At 39.9% G+C, this 23,634-nt stretch overlaps 1 protein-coding gene across 1 annotated transcript in view; it reads right to left on the bottom strand.

The window, feature by feature from the left end:
- The window catches only part of GRIA3 (glutamate ionotropic receptor AMPA type subunit 3), a 375,502-nt gene that overhangs the window by 227,217 nt on the left and 124,651 nt on the right, over positions 1-23,634 (bottom strand). The window lies entirely within an intron of this gene.

Raw genomic sequence — 23,634 nt, 5'->3', positions numbered from 1 at the left:
AATAAATACACCTACAATGTACCCACAATTTTTAAATAATAAAAAGAGTTAAAAAAAGTAGTCAGAGGAGTTCAAACTTTAGTCTCTGGAGTGGTGCTGTCCAATAGAGCTTTCATTGCAGAAATAAAATGCAATGATAGAAATGTTCTGTATTTGCACTGTCCAATACAGTAGCCATTGTATTGAAATTTGAAATGTGGGTAATTAAACTGAGGAACTTCATTTTAAATTTTATTAAATCATAATTAACTTAAAGTTATGTTTAAATAATGACATGTGTCTAGTAGTTATCATACTGTCTCTAATACACAGCTCTAGAGGTACAGCTCTAGAGGCAGTAAGGAAGGACACAATAATGGCATACTTTAGGAAAAGTCCTCTGGCAGAATTATGTCATGTCAGATGCTCCAGAGGGGATTATGTAAAGACTAAGGCTATGAGCACTAAAGTTAGACTGCCTGGATACAAATTCCAGTTGTATTATCTGTGTAACTTTGGGAGTGTCATTTGAGTTCTCTGAGCCTCTGTGTCCTCACCTGCAAAATAAAAACAGCAACACTGCCTAGATAATAGAATTATTGTGAGGATGACATAATATAAAATCCATGAATTGTTTTAGTGCATTGGCTGGCATACAATAGGCATACCTCTGTATAATTTACAAATTTTCATCAGCTCATGGCTCAGTGAGGGAGGAAAGGGGGAGAGATTCTGTGTTGCTCAGCTGTTATACAGGACCCAGCTGCGTCTCTGTCAATTAAAAAATGTAATAGTCTCAAAATCATCACCTAGATATGAGAGTTTATGGAAAGGATGGAAAAAGTAATCCCAAGGGAGGGAGTAGGTTGTAAGGAGAGGAATCAGAGTGACTGTTTTCCAAATGAGCTTCAAAAAAAAGCTTGGAACCAGCAGGTTCTGGAACTAAAAGCAAATGCACTAGAAGAGCAAAAATATGGAGGAGAAAAATTGCACCCATTCGGAATCTCCAGAAATGCATCCTCGGATAATGGATGGAGCAATGGACTGAGAGTGAAGAGACAGTCACTGACCTGCTGTGTGACCCTACGTAAGTCATTTTCCCTCTCTGGGCCTTTGTCTTTTCATAGGTAAAATAATGGGTTAGACTAGATTTGTTTGTTTTAAAAACACTCAATGTGTACATTTGGGGGAAATGTATGCAGATATAAATATAAATAAAATAATCCTTGGCCTCAAAATGCTTATATTCTTTTTGGAGAGTCAGATAGAAGCTAGATACAATGATACAGGAAAAGGCACATCTGGAGCTTAAAGGAACAAATGCTTCCAACTGGGGAAATGGGAAAGCCTTCATGGAGGAGGTGTTAAGATGATGTGTCTTAAAGGATAACTAAGATAACAACCAACTTAACTGATCAAGATCAGTTCCAAGTTCCAAAGTACTATCAGATGTGTATGATCTCTTTAAGTGTCCATATAATTCATGGACACTTTAAATTCTTAGTTCTAGGATACTTTCAAGAGCCCAGTGGTGGTTAGTTCATTTAATTGGAAGATGATGATGCTGAGGAAGTCACTAGGCTCCTTCTGCCCTAGATCCATGGAGTGTACCTTTAACCTTTCTACCTGTTTGACAAATGGGTGTCCCTTGCACCAGTGAAATACTGGAAAATGTGGTGGGAAGGGCTCAGTAAATCCATCCCACTTCTGGGAAAATCTCTTCAAGGACAGATTAGAGAAGTGGTAAAGCTTAGTGGTCAAATATGTGAACCTTGGCCCCTGACTGCCCAAGTTTGATTTTCTGCTTCATCATTCAACAGTTGTGTGAATCTGGGCAAGCTACATAATCTCTCTGTGTCCCATAAAATGTTGATGACAGTCCTCATAGGATTGTCGTTAGGTTTAAATGAGCAAATTCATGCAAAGTATATAGAACAGTACCTGACACATAAGTGCTCACATAGGTTTGCTATTGTTATAATTATCTTTGTTATTATTATTTATAATATTATTATATAGCTATTGTTATTATTATTGTTATTATCCTTGTTATTGCTACTCAAAGGCCTCATTTCTGGAGTTTGCATTCCTTCACTTCTGTTGTTATCTTGCATATGAGTCAGTCTACTGTTTGTGTTCTAATTTAGTTATTTTATCAATTTGAATGCCTTGGTAGGTGCCTTAGCCACTGGACTGGACTGACTAGCAGGAGCCTAGTGCTGCCTTTTCCCATGGGCCCAGTTTAGCTTCCATAGTGTCAGTCTACAAACTTGCCTGACACTGGGAAAATTTTTAATTCTAATGTTGTGCAAATTGCTAATTAGGGTTGTAAACATTCTCCACTTCACTTCCCTAATATTTTTTGGTCATGGAATTCTTCCCACTGTCACTCTTGGGGTCTGCGCCTGGTGCTTAATTACATTTGGGCAGCCCTGCTGTCTGTGCAGTGGCCTGGGAGTGCCCTACATCCCACCTTGATGTTTGCTTGGGATATGCCTTCTGAGGCCTAGATCACTCTTAGAGAACACAGGGGCTGGCATCTGCCAAAACGTATTCCTTTTTCATTTATCAAAAAGCAAAATAGAACAGAACAGGATAGCATAACATATGGGAGGAGGGGCTGGTGGTGAGAGGCAAATGGGACTAGTTTTACTTTCTGAAAAGACCTAGTGACATTACTTTTATGTCATGGACAAGTGACTAGGTAAGACCAGTCTCATGATGGGATACTTTTCTCTCTCCCGTGTCTGCTTTCACTTTTTCTCTCTCATTGCCCTTATGCCTCCACCAGTGTTCCATGCTATAGTATCAGTCACAAGCAAGTGTCATGAGGAAGCAGATGCCTAATAGGCACTTTTTGATGGTTATGTGCAGCAGAATGGATCTTATGGTTAAGTTTGGGTTACCAGATTTAGCAAATAAAAAGACAGGAAACACAGTAAATTTGAATTTCAAATAAACAAAAAATAATTTTTAGTGTAAGTATGTCCCATGAGATATTTAGGACATTTGCTTATATTTAAAAAGTATTTGTCATTCATCTGAAACTGAATTTAATTGGATGTCCCATATTTCATCTGGTAACCCTAAATTAGGCGGAATAGATGGTCACTTAGGTAGCATAAGTTAAAGACTTGAGAAGCCCATTTGCCCAACAACATTGCTTTCACTGGCCTGGCTCATTGCTTGAAGTATTTGCCGTATACAGTGTCCTTGAATAAAGCATTAGAAGCTTCGGTCAAAACATGTGTATGACTTAAGAGAAGTTGTACATTGAGCCATTAATCAGCATTTAATTTAATGCCTTAGCCCAGATTAGCTCTATAGGTGAGTTCACTGATCATCTCATAAAGTCTAGATAAAATGAGACACAAACCAGGTGAGTTTAATTTGAGCGAGAAGTGGGCTAGGACTAGAAACAGAGTGATGTCCAAGAATGGGCACCAGAATGGAAAGTCCAGAGTTAAGTTCATATACAGAAAGTCACCTATATGATAGGAATGAAGAGGTGTTGGGCCCCTGTGGCCACAATGCCTGATAGGTCACCATTAGTCTTCCTTTTGGGTTACCATTGCTTTCTCTCCAGTCCTCCTTCCTGAAGAAAGGCAGCCTTGTATAACAAAAAGATCCCAGATCTTAGAGTCAGACCTGAGTTCAAGTCTTAACTCTGCAACTCACAAGCTGTGTGACTTAGATCAGGCAAGCAGGCATTCTCTTTTTTGTTTCTTCATTTTTAAGGCTGGGAAAATGATTTTTGCCTTGGAATTCTTGTCAATTCTCATCTGATTGTTGTGAGGAGTGAATGGAAACACTCTATGTATAAGTCCTTTGAAAACAGGTACTGACAAAACACTTTTGAAGCATTAAAATGCATGTCTTCTGAGAAAGGGGCAGTACAGTCAACCAGTCCTGGTTACCTGGTGTATCACATAACTGTTCTCCTTGAGGGGGAAAGATGGCCCCACAAGAAAGCTAGGAATATCAGTGGTGGGTGCTTATGTGGTGGGGAAGAACGGCCCAGGCAAAGAAAGCTGTGACTTCCTCCCCCGACTACCAAATAAACTGCCAGCTCTGCATTTTGCCAATGACTGATCCTATGACATGAGCTCAGAGCAGGAAGGCAGGACTGTAGGGAGGAGGTACGGAAGACTCCCTTGAAATACTGCGGGTGGCATTCACCAGCTCTCAAGGAAGAGCTCCAAGTTTAGGGGGACAGGTGGCCAGCGGAGGTTTTGAATCTACCAGAGGAAATTATCCTCCCTCTGTGTGCCCAGGATAAGATCTCAGAGCCAGGGAATGTTTGTAAATGGACTCTCTCATTTAAATAAATCCCACTTAAATATTTATCAGATCATGAATATGCATGTTTCTCTCTCTCAGTGCTGGAAAGAGAACGGGTGTGTAATTTTTAGATGGCACATAAATAATGTAAGGGGGAAAAAGGGATCTTTGTTCTGTGTTGACTGTGTATTTACAGCATCTCAAGAGGTCTTGAAATAATGAACTGATTTTTCCCTTTCCCAGTCTAAATGTGCACTTGGAGCTTCACCTGTCCTGTCTTTAGGGTGATTTGCACACATTTGTATCCCCAGGGGAGGATTTCTGGAGGCAAGAAAATGAGAAAGGTCAACTTCCAATTACTAGTGAGTTAGCTAAGGCAACCCTTCAGCATCCTGCCTAACTGGCTGCCCCCACCTCAGATTGGGATGGGAAGGGTGGCAAGCAGGTTTGCTTCTGCACCCCCTATTCAGAGGCTCAAAGGTGAAGGCCTCGAAGGAACTTCTTTAAAAAGCAAATGTCACTGAGGTGGGTAGCCACTATCCTCCCTAGCCATGAACACTTGGACTTGGCTCCATGCATCTAGCAGAATTCTAGGGAAAAGGGAACAGAGCAGTTTTGATGAGGTCTGCGGGGTAGGTTGAAACGTGGTCAGGGCCCCAGGCTCCCTATAAGAGGAAAGAAACTGCAGACTGACTATACCTACTTTGCCCTTCTATTTGGCTGAGAACCAGATGTGACTGAAGCCCAAGGCATGAATAAGTAAGAGAGGATGTATCCCTATCCCTGAGTTCTCTCTGCTGGACTCTGTGTTCCTAACTGCCCTTCCACATTTGCATATTCATGACTTTGGGATTAGGCATGATGTGCTTGTGTTCTAAACTTCTCCCTCTCTACCTGTATGTGGAATTGAGAGAGGACTGAGTTACCCTTTTTCCCTAAAGCATCTTTAAAAGTAAAATCCTTTCTTTGCTAATAGGAGAGTTGAAAGTGGCTGTCAGTATGGAATAACAGGAAGAACACTTTCACTGGGAGTTAGGAATCAGGGCGTCTAGCACTGGCTCCACTACTTACTAGGAGTGCAGTGTTGAACACATCACTTAACCTCTTCATGCCTATACTTCCTCATCTGTAAAATGAGGATCATGAGAGTACTTTCTTGGTAAAATTTTTGTGATGACTAAAGGAAATGATGCATTTAATAAGCTTATCCCAGAGCATGGCACATGAGTGCTCAGTCAAGGGTGGAGGTTAGTCTGAGGAACTAATGATTCATTGGCCCTGAAACTTTCTCTGAAGCCTGAGCCTTTCATTGTCAGTAAGGATATAATCTTTTGTCCTAAAGGTGTGCAGCAGTCTGGTGTAGTGGAAGATTTTTGGACTGGGTATTAGGAAACTTTGGCCTTAGTCCCATGTTTACTGCTCATTAGCTGTGTGAGCTTGGACAAATCACTTACCCTCCCTAAAAATATAGATTTTAAAAATCTGTAAAGTAACAACAATATACCTGCACTGCCCTCCTCATTAAGCGTGAATGATGATAAAAGACATGGGGAAAGTGCTTGGAAGTGTAAAGTGGTAGGTTATCTTTTGAATAATATTAATTAGAATAACTGAATGGTCTTCCATTTCAGTAGGTTCCAGTTAAACAATAATTTTGAACTTTCAGTTTCATATTAGATGAGATCATGAAACAAATAGTTTATGGAAATCTTCTCTAATTTCAAGTTAGCACATTTAGAGAGGAAAACAGATGGGTTCTAGAAACAAAAATCAGACCTACAGAGCTCCAAATAGCTTATCAGCAGCTATAAGAAATTATGGGGTCAGTGAGAAGGTTGCCTTTGCCTCCAATTTTTGTCTTCTTTCTGTCTCTTCTTCTAAGATGCCTTATTAATCTGAAGGGGAAGCAGTACATACAGATACAGTGATAAAACACCCAGGATTTTCTAGGACAATCCAAATTTCATTTGTCTTTCTTCTTTTCTATAAAATTAGTAACTAAATTTGAAATTACTAAATGTGATTTCATGTTGATACTTTTATACAATTTTAATCATTTATCATAATTAATAGTTACACTTTATTGAGTACTTCTGTTTATCAGACACTGTGCTAAGCGCTTTCACAGTATCTCATTTAATTTTCATAACAGTCCAGTGAAGTAGATACTATAATCATTGCCATTTTACAGACGCTCAGACAGGTTGTTGTCCAAAGTCACACAGCTAATCTCTGTCAGAGCTGGGATTGAATCCTCAGGACTGCCTTAGAAAAGTCAGAAAGAAAAGAAAACATATTTTCAGACCTTGTGTACTGTTTTTGCATTCAGAAAATAGATCCATTGTACCACAGAATTCTGAACATCCACTTGTGGGGGGACAGCCCCTATGATCAAGTGACGAGGGAAGCTTGAGTTTGGGGAACACTGAATTTAGATTTATGTGGGCTGTCAGTGAGGGTAGTGGCTATCCTATCTTTTTATTTGTTTGTCTTTAAGGCCACAAAATATCTTTCCCGTGATCTCCCACAAAATAACCAAATATTCTGCATGCTCTCCGATGGTTGTCCTTTGCTTTCTCTTCATGGCCCTCCTAGTGGATGATACACACAAATGGCTGGGCCCATCCAGCCATATGGCAATGTCCTCAGGAAATGGGCCTGCAGGTGAAGGGAGAGCTTGGAAGGGAACTTTGAACTAGATACATGGCCATTCCTTCCAATTCCTAATAGTCACCAGCTTAAGCCAAACAAATGCAAGACCATAAACTGAGCTTTGTTTCCCAATTCTAAGATTCAATATGTACTATGAATCCAGGGGAGCCTAAAAATATGTCAGAAAAGACGTATGCTTTTTGCTTTCTGTCAACTTATTAAGAAATGAAAATGTAGATATATTCTTGGTGGAGCCACTGACTTCAAGAATTTCCAAATAAGTCTGTTTAGCTTAAGCTGCCTTTAGGCATTTCCGTTTGCTTGTGAATAAAGAGAATGTCATTTTCCTTTTTGTGATTCTCCAAAATATATGCCCAGTAAAACCATAAAAATGCATTGGTACAGCTTTTCTGATTGCATTCTTCTCTTCAGCAACGGGCCTAACCTTAGCAAAATGTGGGATAGGCGGATGGCTGGCTATGTAGTTAGGATTGTTGGAAGGAAATGAACCCCCGCCCTTTGTGATCACCAGTATTGCGATTCCAAAAGCAAGACTTCCTTCCTTTGGCCGGAGGCCTTCTACACTTGCCTAAACCACAGAGATGTCTGAGAGAGGTTGTCCATCAGCTATTTCTACCTTCATGGAGTGTTAATGAGTTTCCCAGCTCCTCTCCTGGGAGCAGGTTGTGATTCTCATAGAAGAAAACCAAAATTAGTACATTGGAGAGATGAGCGAGGTGGCACCAAGGCATGGGAAACATCAGCTAGGGCAGCTAAAGATCTTCATTTTATGTCTCAAAAGTCTGCTTTCCTGTGACCCTAGTAAGAGCATAATGGTAGTGGCAAACACAGAATGCTAACTATGTGGCAGAAACTGTTCTAGGTGCCTTTCATGGATGTAATCCATACAACAGTCCTATAAGTTAGGGGCAATTATTATGTTCACTTTATTGGTGAGGAAACAGTCACACAACACAGAGCCTAATGCCTGTGGTCATTCTTGCTTGTCACAATATGGCCCAGAGAGGATACCACAAAAGCCCCTGTTCTGATTAGCATTTAATGCCATGACTTGTTGACTTGTTAATCGATGTGAGAAGTAGATAGAACTGACTGCATTCTCCTGGGTGGGTGAGTACATGAGGAACATGGGAAGGTACATTGACTCTTTCAATTCTGTTGGGTAAAGCCTTACACAAAGCACTGTGACTGTGTGGGCACAAAAGGAAGAGGCTTTCCTCTCGCATCTTAATCACTTATATACAGAGCAGTTCTTTTAGCTTTAGGCAATTGCCCAGTCATACTCGGCATTTTGATTTTAGCTTACATCACTATGCCATTCTTCTTTATTCCTGCAAGATAGGGTGCAAAGTATATTACTGCCATTATGCAGATAAAAGAATTGAGACAGGGTAGAAAAGGCTTAATGCGATAAATCTGGGGCTAGCCTTCAGATTTTTCAAATCCCACATTTTAAGTAGAATTACAGATTAGGAGACTCACCAACTTGACAAAATATGGGCCAATTCATTTTTCAGAACCTGAAACCTCAGCCTTAAGAACTTTAAAGACCTTTCTAGCTTGACATGTCTAAGATCATTTTTTAAATACTACTATCCAGCACTATGCTAGGTGGATAGAAGTGGTGGGATAAAAAAAAATCACTAAAGTGATTTTTAAGGATTTTCAAAGGTTTAAAGGTTTTTAAGGTTTCTACCTTACTGATGAACCATGACATACGTATATTATTTGTCATTTATATTTATATTATTTATATTATTGAAAGGAATAAAAAATGGAAGACAATGGGTGGTTTTGGTAAATAATATTGTACTGCTTCCTTTCATCCTGTGCCAAATGAAAACCAGTAATTCTTTCTCTAGGATTTTCAAAAGGAATACATTTGTGCCAAGAGCTTTCCAAGAGAAAAAGAGACTGGACTAATCTTTGGAAGCCTTTTTCTCAGCCTCTCAGAGGTATAAAATGCTTCTGTGAAATAGTTCTGTAGTATGCATGCTGGAACCTGGAAATTTTACAGCTGATGCATACAGCTGATGCAATATATTACAGCTTAATATATTAAGCAAATATAAAACCTCACATCAAATTTCTTTAGCAAAAAATACTAAGCTTATGATGTTTGTTGTTGATTTTGTTTATTCTTTATTTGTGTCTGTCAGTCATTACAGTCTTAGGAACAAGGATCTCAGGTCATTGTGAGATCAGCAACGTTTGTTTTTATGGCCCTGAAACTACTCTTTTTCTCCCTGGATTTAGTATCCCTCTCTTTTCTTCTGTGTTCCCCATCCACTTATATTTCCGCATACAATTATTTTGTATCTTACTTCTGCTAGTCCCTCAAAAGGATGCTCCCTGACTTTTGGGAATATGTAATTGAAGGGACATCTGACACATTCCTATTCCTGAGATAACTTCCCTTACTTTCCATGCTCAGTCAAGCCTAAGAAAGATAGAACCAAGAAGGAATATACATTGTGAAAAGGCACTATTTTATACTCACAGAAATGCCTTTTGGATTATCTGTGCCAAGCTTACCTCCTCTGGTACAGACAACTGAGAACTACCTGTATCAGTTCTCACATCATTTTTCATCCTTGCCACATTGCCTACACAGACATTTTGAAGCCGTTTTCCTTCTTTAGTTTTTCATTAGGAGCTGTGGAAAATAATACCTTGCTACTCTTGTCTTTAGAGAATTCATGTGGCTCTCTAAATACCATTGATTTGTATGAAATAGTGTTATATCTACACCCTAGCTCTTGAGATTCCTCATATGTTAATGATTCTACTGGCTGAGAATCAGGAACCATAAGGCGCACTGCAGCTTTGTCCTCTAGCCAGAAACCCATGACTAAGGTTCCCAGAACCAAGATATCTGTTTTGCTTTTAAGTTGGTTGCACCAGGAAGGTAATGTTTTTGGTAGGGAGGTTGGGTCAAAATCAAGGCAAGCCCAGTGCACAGTAGGTAGATGACTATCTAATGTATTATCTGAGGACACAATCTACTCAAGGCCATGTGCTTTGCTAGCTTCTCAGTGTTCCTGTAATCCTACATTTTGTTTTTAGCTAAAGTTATCTCATTCACTCATTCAGTTGTTCAATTTACAAATAATAATCCAGGCAGTATTGGCAGAGACAAATAAGACAACAATCTTGTCTTCAAGAAGTTCATAGTATTGTGAGGGAGTTAAACGTATAAACAGATAATACTACTATTGTAAGACCATTGCTGCATAAAGAGCTGTGAGGATACACAGCAGGGCTAAGGGGCTGAGATCTAGGGTCTGGGGAAGCAAATATTTCAGCAGAATTTTGAATGTCATTTACCATATAAAGTGTGTGTGTATCGGGGGAATGGAGTGAGGGGACTAAGTGCTAAAAAATTGAAAAGTATTTGCAAAAGAATGGAGGCAAAAAAGGTCATAGTCCATGTGACATACTGAAAGTAGCATAGGTCCATATGGTTATAGTATAGAGCATTAGTACTTAAGGGATGGGTGGAGAAGAGACTAGGAAAGTGGGTTGGAGTTTTGTTGGATCATGAAGGGCCTTGTGTGCCATGCTTAGAATTTAGGGGTAACAGGAATGTTGTTGAAATCTTTTAGGCAGGGGAGTGACATGATGGGAAGATTGCTGTTTATCAGTGGTGGAGGGGGTAAGATCAAGGAGATCAGTTAGGAGAATGGTGCAGGAGATGGTGGGAACTTGAGTTTGAGTCAGTGGTAGTGGAAATGTAGACGAGGGTCTTTGGTGATGAGATGTGCAATATGACGAAGAGGCAAGATTCAAGGATGAGGTTTCTACTTTGGGCAACTGGGCAGTGCCATTCACTGAGTGTGGGAACATAGGTGGAGGCAAAAGTTTTCTGGGAAAAAGGAATAAATTCGGAATTCAGAATATTGAGTTTGAGGTCCAGGTAGGGCATCAGGATAAAGGTTTTAGAGGGAAACCAAACTATGGATCTAGAACTGGAGAGAGAGGTTGGGGCCTCTGGAAAGCCCATGTGAAATTGTAACTGTTTTGCATAGAGAAGGGTTTTGAATCATTAGAAAAATCTTCAAGAAGAAAAACTGCTTTATCTTTTATCCCAGAAATTCATATCATTTTTGAGAAGAAATACTCCTTTTATTTTAAGGAATCCTGGAAATTGCAAATGGTTATATAGGTCCGTGTTTTAAGACCTTGAAGAATGATGGCAGGAAAGGCCTTAAGTGGAGAGGAGGCCACTGTTGAGAATACTGACAAACCTTGTTAGAAGAAAACTTGTTAGAAGTGTGTTGTGTCAGCCCCTGGCTTGGAGATCTACCAGGAAGGGTTTTAAGATCTACTGGGATATCCTAATCTACTATCTAGGCATTGTTTCCTTTTGCCGCCTGTCTATCAGAGTCCTGAAAGGGTTCAGGGCACAGAAATGAACAAGAAGAGAAATATGTGAGTGCACTTAGGAATTTAGAAATTGGCCTCTGGCCAATTTCCAAAGCCAATGTGGCTGGTTATTTGTGTCTCCATAACCCTCCTTAAGAGTTCATTTCAAACTTCATTTGAAATAAGTTCTAGTTTCATTATACAGATGACCCTTGAACCATAAAGATTTGACTGCATGAATCCGCTTATACATGGATTTTTCTCTGCCTCTGCCACACCTGAAAAAGCAAGACCAACCTCTCCTCTTCCTCTTCCTCCTCAGCCTACTTAATGTGAAAACAATGAGGATGAAGACCTTTATGATGATCAACTTCCACTTAAAGAATAGTAAATATATTTTCTCTTCTTTATGATTTTCTTAATGACATTTTCTTTTCTCTAGCTCACTTTATTGTAATAATACAGTATATAATAGATATACCATATAAAATATGTGTTAATGAACCATTTATGTTATTAGTAATGCTTCCAGATAATAGTAGGCTATTAGTAGTTAAGTTTTGAGAGAGTCCAAAGTTATATGTGGATTTTCAACTGTACAGGTGGGTAAACCCCCTACCCCCATGTTGTTTAAGGGTCAACTGTAAATGGAAGTGTTGTAATAGCCCACAGAATTTTAGAATCAAAAGGGATCACTCTAGATTCTATTTATGTATTTATTTTTTTATATGTCCATGCTGCCCTTCTAAACTGTGAGCTTATTAAGGGGAGGCACTCTGTTTCATTCACTTCCATAACACCTGTAATTCCCCTGACACAAAATTCCTGCACTCAGGAATTGTTAGTTGCAGAATGATGGAGTCCACTCCCTCATTTTACAGGTGTAGAATCTGAGGACCAGAAAAGCTATTGTGACTTGCCCAGGATTACGCAGCTACTTAGTGGCAGAGCTGGGCCTGGAACTGAGGTTCTGATTTGATGATGCTTTTCTTCAACACCTTTAATGGGACTATTCACCTCTCATAACAGAGTGTTCTTGACATGTGGAGACAAAGGTTCTTTGACCAAACTCTCATAATGATCCTCTGAGCCCTCTTCTCAACCCCGTCACAATCTTGGCCTATAAAGACTAGAACAAAACACTAACATAGTTTCTAATAGCCCAAGACAACATCTCTAGGATGATTCTAGTCTTCCTTAAAGTGGCTGCCTGAGAAGACTCAAGGCTGCCAAAATAATTTATTGTTTGTTTCACCCAACACCTGAATATAGTGCTCCTGTCTGCCAGCCTCTGTGGAAGGGTAGGAGCCTAACTTCAGTAAGTGTCAGTTGACAAACTCAGATGCGTTTCACACAGACCAAACCTCCCTTTTCCTGCTTTTTGTAACTTTTCACTTTCCTGACTCTATTGGGCCCCCTTTCATCTCCCTCCCCTTTCCCTCATTTTCCCTTCAAATGCCCAGCCATCTCTGTACAAATTGAAGGTCAGTTCAGTTTATGCTGAACGCTTTTCCCTACTGCAATCGTATATTACTGATTAAAATCGGTCTTTAGCTCTTTAACAAATGTCCAGCTTTGTTTATCTTTGACTGGTTAGAGACTCTATATGAAACCAGACAGAATGTTCCTGGAGAAGTTTCCTCTGTTTCTGAGCATTCCTCCTGTCTCCTAGATGCTTGGTGGATTCTTAAGATTACATTTTAAAACACAGAGGATAGAATGCCAGTACTTTGTGTGGCCATTTGCTTATGAGAGGGTAAATATGGATTCAAAAATCTACTTGGTGATTTGTGCCAACCTCAGTTTCTAAACATCTCTGTTTCCCTTAATAGCTCACTATGGGTCTGTCATCCATGAATTCATCTAAGCTTTTATTTAGGGGGAGGGGAAAGCTATTTATATTTTCAGTCTAATCCACCACTTGGTGTAATGAGTTCCATATGTCTCCTCCATTTTCTACCTGCTGTGAGAAGTAGAGTTTCCTTTATTTGTCCTAAATTCACCTCTGTGGGCTTTATGTTGGTAAGATGCAAAAGCATATACACACTCTCAGACACACATGTGATTTAGGATGGAAAACGACCTCACTATTAATTGTTATCTTTGTTTACAAGCATATTAAAAATGTAAATGAAAGAGAGCCCAAGTAATGCAATTGAAAGCACCATAGTAGCAACTATTTACCCCAAGGAGAAGGATGTAAATCGTTAACCAAACGGAGACCCATTGACACAGGAACCTGTGGAAATAAATGGGAAGCCTGCTATGGAATCAGCACCTAGCCAAGCACTGCCTGCCTGCAGTGAAGTTGAAGCACCCTCTAAAAGTTCAGTGTAGCCCAGGAACATAACCTGTCAGCCTTCTCGGCTGACATGATCTTAATTAGCCTCTGTTCTACTGCTGAGAAAGCCTGCTGAGGCAGTTAACACCAGAGAATTAATCAGATCGTTTGTGGAGTCGACAAAGCAGGACAGCAACCGACACTGGCAACTTATTGATTGGAAAGGATCCAGGAAGACAGGGAGTGAAGTAGTCTCTATGTGTGCCCCCTCTTTCCTCTGAATGGCGATGCTCTACAGAGACTTCAGTTGGAGGTGAAGTGAGCTGTGCTCCACCTTGACCTCTGCTCTCCTCTCCTCTCCAATTCATATTCTGTCCTCCTTGCTTATATGCACTTTTTGGCTAAGGCATCATGTGTAGCCATACTGATGCCAAACAGTGTGTTTGACTGCAAGAGAGTGGGAAAGAGCACTGCTGATTTTGTTGCAAATTGCACTTTTGCTACAGGATTAGTTGAGAAAATGGGATTTTGCCAATATTTCCCTCCCTCCCTTTGTTTACTGCCTATTTTCAACAGCCCTGTAATTGCTTTCCATTTAGTAAAAGGAACATTGTTCCTTTTTGGGTTTTTCTTTTAATTGTATTTCTTGCCTTGAGCTGTGAAGTTTGGGAGCATTGATGGGAATGCCACGTTGTTTTGGTTCTAGATACCAACTTGGCCTTAGTAATCAAGGTAAGGTCATCGCTAGGGGAGGCAGTTCTGTGGTGGCCTCAGAAACATTTGTGACTTCTTCCATTAAGCCTTGCCTGACTAGAACAGCCTGCCTATCATGAACTTTCTCTTCTTTGGATTCACACAGTACTTCACATCCATACTACACAATCTAGCTCTTGTTTTATGCTGTTCTGCACTAATATTTGCTTCTGTGCATTAATCTTAATATGTCTCTCTGGCCACGATATAAGCTCTTCAGAATCAAACGCTCGCTCTACTTATTAAATAGAGCTGTTATTACTGATCTAGGCATAGTAAGAGACACTCAATAAATGCTAGATTGATTCACTGACAACCCCTTAAGGAGTTTCTGCAACCATTTATTTGACCTGCTGCTTCCTTGGCAGTGTTGACATCTTGGGCTGGATAATTTTTTGTTGAGAGCATGGAGAAAAATACTGTCCTGTGCTTGCAGGATGTGTACCAGCATTCCCGGCCTCTACCGACAACTAAAATGTCTCTAGACATTGCCAAATGTACTCTGAGGGGGGAAAATTACCCTCACTCTCTATTGAGGACCACTGTTCCATAATGGTAATAAAATAATAAGAACTAAAATTCATTGAGCATGTTACTGTGTTCAGCTTGGTGCTAAAGGCTTTATATGTATTATCTTGTTAAACTCTCACAACAACCCTACCTTGGCTTTAACTGTTGTCTAAAGGGCTCCAAGGGACAAACCTCAAAGTCACAGTTGCAGGTCTATACCGCTGTCTATCCCTGCCCCAGGGAACATTTAGAAGAACCTTTTCAAGGACGTTTCAGGCCCAAACCCTGAATTTATAGACTACTCCAGCGAACCCTTAATGGTTAATAAACTACCTATTCATTAAAAGCTAGATATTCAGCTTAGTGAGGGTTAATTCCCTTAAGGAGCTTGATAAAAAGCAATAGAAGGTCAGAGCAAAAGCAACCCTGCCAGCTGTCACCTCCTTTTTTTTTTCAGAGTTGTGAATACCATTTCAAACAGCTAATGCATTGTAGGGGGGCTGGAGATCTGTTTCTTTAGCTCATATGATGACATTTTAGCTCAGGAAGCAGAATTTTTAGCTAGCCTACTGAAGTGATATTCCTACCCAACATCCTTACCAGCTGTCTTGCAAACAATGCAATTGGTCACAAGAGGGACAGGGTAAAAGAAGTTGGATAAACCAGTGCAGATTCATCCTTCTATGGGGATGGGGGGCTACTCAATGCATATCTCCTGACAGTAGCACTCTTTCTGCATATGAAGGACAACCCAAGAGAGAAAATTTGACATTTTAGCTTAATTTGTCTCTAGAGAGGAATGTCTCTGGCTGTAAAGTCAATTCAACTTCAAATTCACTGCCACCAAGGAGTTAAAAATACATTAAAATTAATCATGTCATTTTCTGGAGAAATATTCTACTTATGGAAAATACCTTTATAGGAAAACTGCCTTTCTGAGTCTGAGCTGGAAATATTACAGTAAACAGGATCTAATCACAGTGAAGCCTTTTTTCAGCTTTGCATGACAGCTGTAAAATATGACAGTATTTATTAATAGTTGCTGCTGCCTAATCTGCAGCATTGGAGAGCTACAGCAAAATATGTTAAGCTACCGAGAGAACAATTTCCACAGTAACTAATATTCAGCTACTGAAAGGGTAGTTTAATGTCTTGTGATTTTTTTCCCCCTACTGATGGTCCAACCCCAGGAATGAGCTACTAAGCTAATAACCTTTGTGGAGAGGAAGTGTTTAAATGATAATTTATTTCAAGAGCTGACAACAAATTGCTCGGCACTTTCTCTTCTTATGCCCCAAAGCAGTCAAGGATGTGCAAATCGAAGTATTAAAAAATATGACAGCTCTGGTATTTTCATTTTCAATGAAATTCTCATTACAGACAAATGTACAGTCTTTTATTCACAATCCAGTCCAAATAGTCATTCACTATTATTATTGTGCGGGCTCTCAAGATGCTCTCGTAGTTGAAAACTCATCACAATAGATTAGGCAGGCTGTGGAAACTACCAAATGTCTCAGGTACTGTCAACCCTGATTATTGCTCCTCAAACAGGGGAATTTAGTATCTGTCTCTCACACGATAATGTACTCACTGGGCCTTCCTAATTTATTCAGATGTAAAAAGTATCTTGAATTTCAATAAAACTCTCTTGACTTCACTTTTCCCAGAAGGCAAATGGACACGACCAGAATTGGAGCCATCTGTTTCCTTCGTACATCTTTTAATCTGTTCTTAAAGTGAAGAAGAAAAAGAATCCATGATAGTCTGTCCTTTTTTCTTTCTTTCTTTCTTTAATAATTGAGATACCCTGCTACTGTCTTAACAGTTTTGGCCAAGCACTCATGGTACTTAGCTGGAACTTTAAAGAAGTTTATGATAGTGGCCTATCCTGAACCAGAATAGGCTCCTCCAACCAGAAATATAGCCCCTTAGCAATGACAACCTGCAGGTTTATCTTTCTGTGCTCAGGAAAGTCTCTGACCCAGAGAAGAATAGATGAGTTCCCTTCCCTCAGAATCAGGGCCTCAGCGCAACCCTCCATTAGTATGCATCACAGCAGTTACCTTCTGCCTACATTTAGAATTCTGCTGTCTCCCTGCCTTCACCTTTGCAACTCATTTACCTCTTAACCTGGATTTTTGACCTCTTGCCTGTCTGGATTCCTGGTACCCTGAGACAACAAGATACTACGTTCATTTGTGGATACCACGCCTTAAGAAGGAAATTGGCAATTGGATTGCATCCATGGGAAGACAACCAGGATAGGGAGGGTCTAAGTATCTGGTCTTTGAAGAATGGCTGAAGGGAAGACTAAAGGAAGAGGTAATAGTTGTGTTCAACTGTTAAGAATGTAGGAGGCAGTATGTCAGTCAGAGAACAGTACATAGACTGTGGAACGTGGCAGACCTAGATTGAAATCTGGTTTTGTTACTCTGTAGCTGTGTGACCCTAGGAACAATCATTTAACCTTTCCATGCTTTGGTTTCCTCAGTTGTAAAGATGCAGGGACGTTACAAGGATTAAATGTGATAATCCATAAACTCAGGGCCTAGTGCATAATAAGTGCTTAAGAAATGGCAGTTGCTCTTATAAAAATAAGAATAAAATGATAACAATAACAGATTTGTTGACATGTGCCATTGATTGGTATTGAGGGGTGTGAGTATGTGTGTGTGTGTGTGTGTGTGTAGAGAGAGGAAGAAAAGGACGTAAGGAGTGGAGAGGAGAAAGGAGGAAAGGAGGCGAAGAAAGAGAAGGAAGATAGACAAAGAGGGAGAGAGGGAGAGGAGAGAGGTATTTTGTGCTTTATTTGGGAAAGTAGAACTGGGTGAATGGGATGAGGCTAGACTATGTAAGTAGGTGGAGCATGACAACATGCAGAAAGGTGTGAGGAACGGAAACTTTGCTTGTCTCTCAGTAGAGTTCAAATCTAGCCAGTTGAAACATTCATAGTCCTCTGAGGACAGGCCCTTTTCTCCTTTTCTTGGGGAATCCCTTTACCTCTTAAGCCCTTTAGGACCTTCCAACATTTTCCCACCTTCCTAGCTATCTGACAACCCTTTAATCTTTTCACAAGGTTCTTGCTCTAATGAATGCATATTTCATTGGTGGATATGGAAACAGCTGTATTAAAAATTATTTTTTTCAGGCCCCTTAGATAAGTCACTCTTTCAGCAACAGTATTGTCAGGTTCTCAGAGCCAAGATTTAGTTCTGCTTCTTTTAAACCCCACCAGTGGCCTAACACAAGCTAGCACTGGAGAAAGCTTGATAATTGCTTGTTGACTGATGGAATAATGGTTACAATTGTCTATGTTCCTGTCACAACCTTTGAAAGAAAATAGAAAGGTCTGTTAGAAGGCTGTTGACTTCCAGAGAGTTACTTGGGAACTGAGTAGGGAGTTTCAGGTTGAGAATGGGAGACAGCAGGAGTTTATTGAACACTGGCAAGAAGGTAGGGACTAGTTGCCTCAAAGGGCACCCAGAGCTATTATCTCATTATCTAAGCTGAGAGCCACAGCTGGGCCGGATTCTTTCATCTCTGTGGGCTGTGCCCATTGAAGCCAAGGAGAGTTGTCAGGTGCACGAGAGTCTGTCTGCAGTTCTCAAGTATGTTGCTGTTCTGGGGGAAATGTTAGCACCACAGAGAACTAGGTCACTTGCACCCAAAAAATAAGTCTAATAACTGGAAGAGGTGGCCACCTCCCTGGCATGGTTTTAGGACTTTCTATATAGGAAGGCATGTGGGCAAAGGACCTCACAAACTGGACTCATGGTGCCTGGAATCCCGGAATTAAAAAGCTACACCTTGGATTATGGTTCTGTATTCACAGAAGGCCTTTGCCTGAATAGAAATTTCTTCTTCCCCGGATGCACTAACCCATCAAGTTGTAATAGCCATAGATAAATAAGCATGAATAAATTGGTCAGTTGAGCTGTTGTCACTAGCAGAGAAAGACTATTAATCAGTGGGAAGAAAAAGCAGGATAGGGAAGTTTTTATGAAGCTGTAGAAGCAGGTTGAGACAGAGATGTTAAGGTTTAGCTCCTGCTAGGGAGGGCAGGTGTAAACATAATGCCATAGTAAGGAAAGAGGATGTTAATAGAGAAGAGAGTGTACCGATAGGGCAGACAACACACTTAACCTTATAATTTTTTCAAAAACTGTTCTTTTATGTATATAGCACCAAGAATGTAAGTTTCAACTTTGTATTAATGAATCAAGCTAGTATTTTAGAAACTAAGTGACAAACTGCAAACCCTAAATCAGACATTTGTCTGCAGGCAGAAATAAAAGCAGAGTCAATAAAGCCCTGAAATCTACTCAATGTTTCATAATTTCAGAGAAAACTTTACCCTGGTTGTGCTACAATTCTTTTAAATGACCTCAAACATTTAACCCATTTCTCAGCTCCCCACTCATCCCTGCCCTTATACAGTAGAGTCACATCATTTGTATATTTAGCTTATGCATTTAATTTTAGGTGTTCCCCAGAAAACCAAACACCGCATGTTCTCACTCATAGGTGGGAACTGAACAATGAGATCACTTGGACTCGGGAAGGGGAACATCACACACCGGGGCCTATCATGGGGAGGGGGGAAAGGGGAGGGATTGCATTGGGAGTTATACCTGATGTAAATGACGAGTTGATGGGTGCTGACGAGATGATGGGTGCAGCACACCAACATGGCACAAGTATACATATGTAACAAACCTGCACGTTATGCACATGTACCCTAGAACTTAAAGTATAATAATAAAAAAAAATTATAGGTGTTCCCTTCTGTTTCTCTTTCTCGTCTCTCTTCTGTAATTTAAAATATTCTAAAATTATATTTTCTATTGTAATTTCTCCCCGTAATTTTTATTACTAAAGCAACAGATGATCATTGCACAATACAAGAAAATACAGAATACTCAATATTTTAAACAACTGTACCAAGTGGTTGGTATGATTTATAAATTGGGTTTGCTTTCCCTTCCTTCCTTCCTTCCTTCCTTCCTTCCTTCCTTCCTTCCTTCCTTCCTTCCTTCCTCCCCCTCTTCTTTCTCTTCCCTTGCTCTCTTCTTTCTTTCTTCCCTTCCCATTCTCCCTCCTACCCATACCCATCATTCCCTCCTTCTTTATTTTTCTTTCTTTCTGTCTCTCTTTCTTTCAGTCCACTGTTGAAAAACAGACATGGGCTTATTGTTGATGAATCACCAAAGGAGGTTGGAAAACACTAAGTAGGCACACAGGGATGTGCTATGTACTAGGGGAGGCACAAAGTATAAATCTAGGGGCTAGCCAGTTGTTTATTATCACACCAGAGAGAAATGCTTGGGAAGGTATAGTATAGAGCGTACTCAGTTAAATAACAGCAGAAGGCAGTTATAGTCAATGCCAGATGAATGACATGGACAAAAGCATTCTGTGGGTGTTTAGAGGTGGGTAAGATCTCTGCTCCTCAAAACTAAGTCTCCTCCTCCTCAAAACTAAGTCTCCTCCTGTCCAGTCACCTCAGTAAATGGCATCACTATCTTCCCATCTTACCCAGTCTCTCAAGCCAAACACATAGCAATCATCCATGAATCCTTCCTCTCCTTCACATCCCACAGTCAATCTGTCCCCTAGTTCTGTTAATTCTGTCTCCAAAGCGTACTTCAACTCCATCTCTTTTTCTCCATCTCCAGCTTAGTCCAAAGCTGCCATCATTTCTCATCTAGATGACCACAATGGACTTTCAATTGGTTTCCTTTCTTTTTTACTTGCGCAACACTCTGTTCTTTACAGAAATTTAGATCATGTGACTCCCTTGCTCAGAATCCTCCGATGACTTCCCACTGCAATTAGAATAAAATTCGTACTTCTCAGCATGGCTTCTGTTTATACTCTATGGCTATGATCTGGTTCTTGTCTACCTCTACAGTCTGCTCTCAGGCCACTTTCTACCTACTTGTTATCCTTTAGCCATACTGTACTTCTTTCAGTTCCTCAACCATGCCATGTGACCTTTGCATTTGCTATTTCTACTGCTTGAAACTATTTCCCTCTATTCTTCACATGGCTGCCTCCTTCCAATCCTGTAGTTCTCAGCTTAAATGCTCCTTCTCAATGAGGCCATCACTGAACATCCTTTGGAAATTAAGCCCTATCCATTATTATCTGTCTCTTTTCCTTCATAGCACCTTATTTAAATGTGCAATTATTTTATTTGTTAATTTACTTGGTTTTTGTCTATCTCCATCATTAGAATGTAGGTTTATAAGGCAGGAACCATATCTAACCATATTCATGTGATTTTTATTGTAGCTTTAGCATCTATTACATTAATGAATCATTTTGAGCTGAAGTGGTCAAGGAAGACTACCTTGGGGAGGTAGAGTTTGAGGCAGGTTTTGAAAATTGGAAGAATGGGCATGATTACTATATATCAAGATGAAGGAGACAATTCCAGGTAGTAATAAAAGTATGATTGCTGAGGCAGGCATGGTTCTGGTGCATTTAGGCAGCAGTGGAAAATGCGAGCTTCCTATAATGGGAGGTTCTCACTGGGTAGCATAGGGAGAATGGGTTTTCTAGTTGGTTGAGGCATAATCATGTCAAATCTTGAAGAACAGACTGCTTTTTTCAATGTGGGCAATAGAAAGCCATTGAAAATTTTAGAACAGGATCTTAGTACAGTAATGTAAGAAGGCTTTTCAAGGGATAAATTGGTGTAAAAGTTTATGGGAAGTACTTCTTAAGCAGAGTGGATTAGTCCCACCAGCTAAATGGCTGCAGGGGAAAAATATAAAGTTACGTGAGTCAGAAAGCTTTCTTTGACTCCGAGACCATAGACTTGTCCAAACTATTTAGTTAGATGATTAGAGAAAAGATGCAAGGGTAAGAAATAGATAGATGGTCTTTTCCTCCCATTCTTCTAGTAGAGAGCTAATGAGCAGAGAAGGGTCACGCGAAATGAGGATAAAATTCATTAATTGTGTCTTCTGCTTTTGAATAAATGAGAGGTACAGTGTTGGTGGAACTGATATTTAGTTTTTAAAATGTTTCAGGAGAGAAGTGGCCTGGCTTACAAACTTCAGTTCTGAAAACAAAACTGATATGCACTAGATTACACTGTATACGGTACATGGAAACAGGCTTATTTATCCTCAGTGTTTGGACAAAATGAAATTTATTAAAATTTGTCAAATGATGAATTAGAACATTTAAGCTATTTTGTATCTCAGTCAGACAGGGCTCTACCTGAACACACAGTTCCTTCCTGGCCCTGCCGTTTGCTTGTTTTCTTTTCCCCTCCCCAAAGCCCCATCTCCCTTCTCTCTTGCAACCCATAACTTATCTATCTTTCAAGGTTAGCTTCTCTAGCAAGCTTTCTCTGAAAACTCTACTTTTCTGGAGTGCAACCTTTCCACAATTCTTAAAGTAATCAGAGTATACAGCGTAGCACTCAATTTGATATTGTTCTGCGTTGTTCATGAATTGCTTTATAAATATCTTTTTCTGTCCACACCCCCTTGAAACCATATTATATATGCATCTATCACAGGATTGGAGACCACCACTGGGGGTTGATAATGGCTTATAGAATGGATTGACTAACTGATAATATATAAGTTAGGATTAGTAGCAAGATACCAAGTGTCAGTATCTGGTCAAATATCTCAAAAAAAAAAATCACAGAATTGTAGAATATAACATTAAGAAGGAACACACCTTAGGTGAGGAGGCCAAGTCCAAGAGCATGTCAATGAGTTGGTCAAGGTCAACTTGTTAGTGAGTTAGTTAGTGACAGAGCTTGGACTAGACCTCTGGTCTCCTGCTTCAGGTTCATGAAATTTGATGACAGTTTGGAAGTAAGTACAATAGGGAAATACAGGCCTAAGTATTTGCTATTAAGATTTGATGATGCAGCAAAATGAGAGTAAAGTGAAGAGGGTTCTGGATTCCCAGGAGCAGAATGGCCGTTCAAGTTAAGTTACTTAGAAGGACCTCTTCTCCAGGTACCCCTCAGGCAGATAAGTCTTTCATGTAATCCTTCTGAGTTTAAAAATTCTGAGTTAGGGAGAATCACCCCCAGCCTATAAGTGGAACCACAGGCAAATGACTGCTTAAGTAACATTGTCTTCTGGAATGTCTTGGTGATAGGATCCCTTGGTTTTACCGAGGAACCCGTCAAAGACAACTGGGTGTTGGAGGAGCCTGATTAGATGAATTATGATGTGTGTGTCTAGCAAATTAATCAATAGACCTTACTGTATATTATTTAAGATCAGACTCTTAATTTCTGAGCCTGTTTTAATAGAGTGTATCCTCAATATATTGTCTCACTATTAGAGGAGACTGGGCATGTTTAGGGTGGTGTGGCCATAGACTGTCTCACTATTTAAAACAAAACAAAAACAAAAACAAAACAAAAAATCAGTCCCCAAAGCCCAGTTTAGCTGTCTCACTCATTATTTCTATCAGATAATTGTTGAGGCCTGCTAAGCTGAAAACCTAATGTGATCTGATGGAACAAGTCCTGGAAGCAAGAGACATTGCTACCAGTCCCATTTTAGTGGTTAAACTGCTGTATGAAAAAGCACTTGGACTTCAGCTGTCTCATCTATGAAATGGGGATAATTACAGTTTCCGACAGGATTAATTTTCCAAAACTTTCCAATTTAAGCCTCTCTCTACTTCGATTAAGCTGCTTTTACATCATACATTTTAGACCAGATAAAATTTTTGAGGGGGAGGAGTTCTTTTTCAACAATTGTGACTCAACCAAGAGGGTATTCCAAACTGCTTTTTCAGGGAGA

The sequence above is a fragment of the Macaca thibetana genome, chromosome X (genome assembly GCF_024542745.1).
Source record: "Macaca thibetana thibetana isolate TM-01 chromosome X, ASM2454274v1, whole genome shotgun sequence".
Lineage (NCBI taxonomy): Eukaryota > Metazoa > Chordata > Mammalia > Primates > Cercopithecidae > Macaca > Macaca thibetana.
The sequence above is the reverse complement of the archived record's forward strand: the minus strand, read 5'-3'. Positions and strand labels throughout refer to the sequence as shown.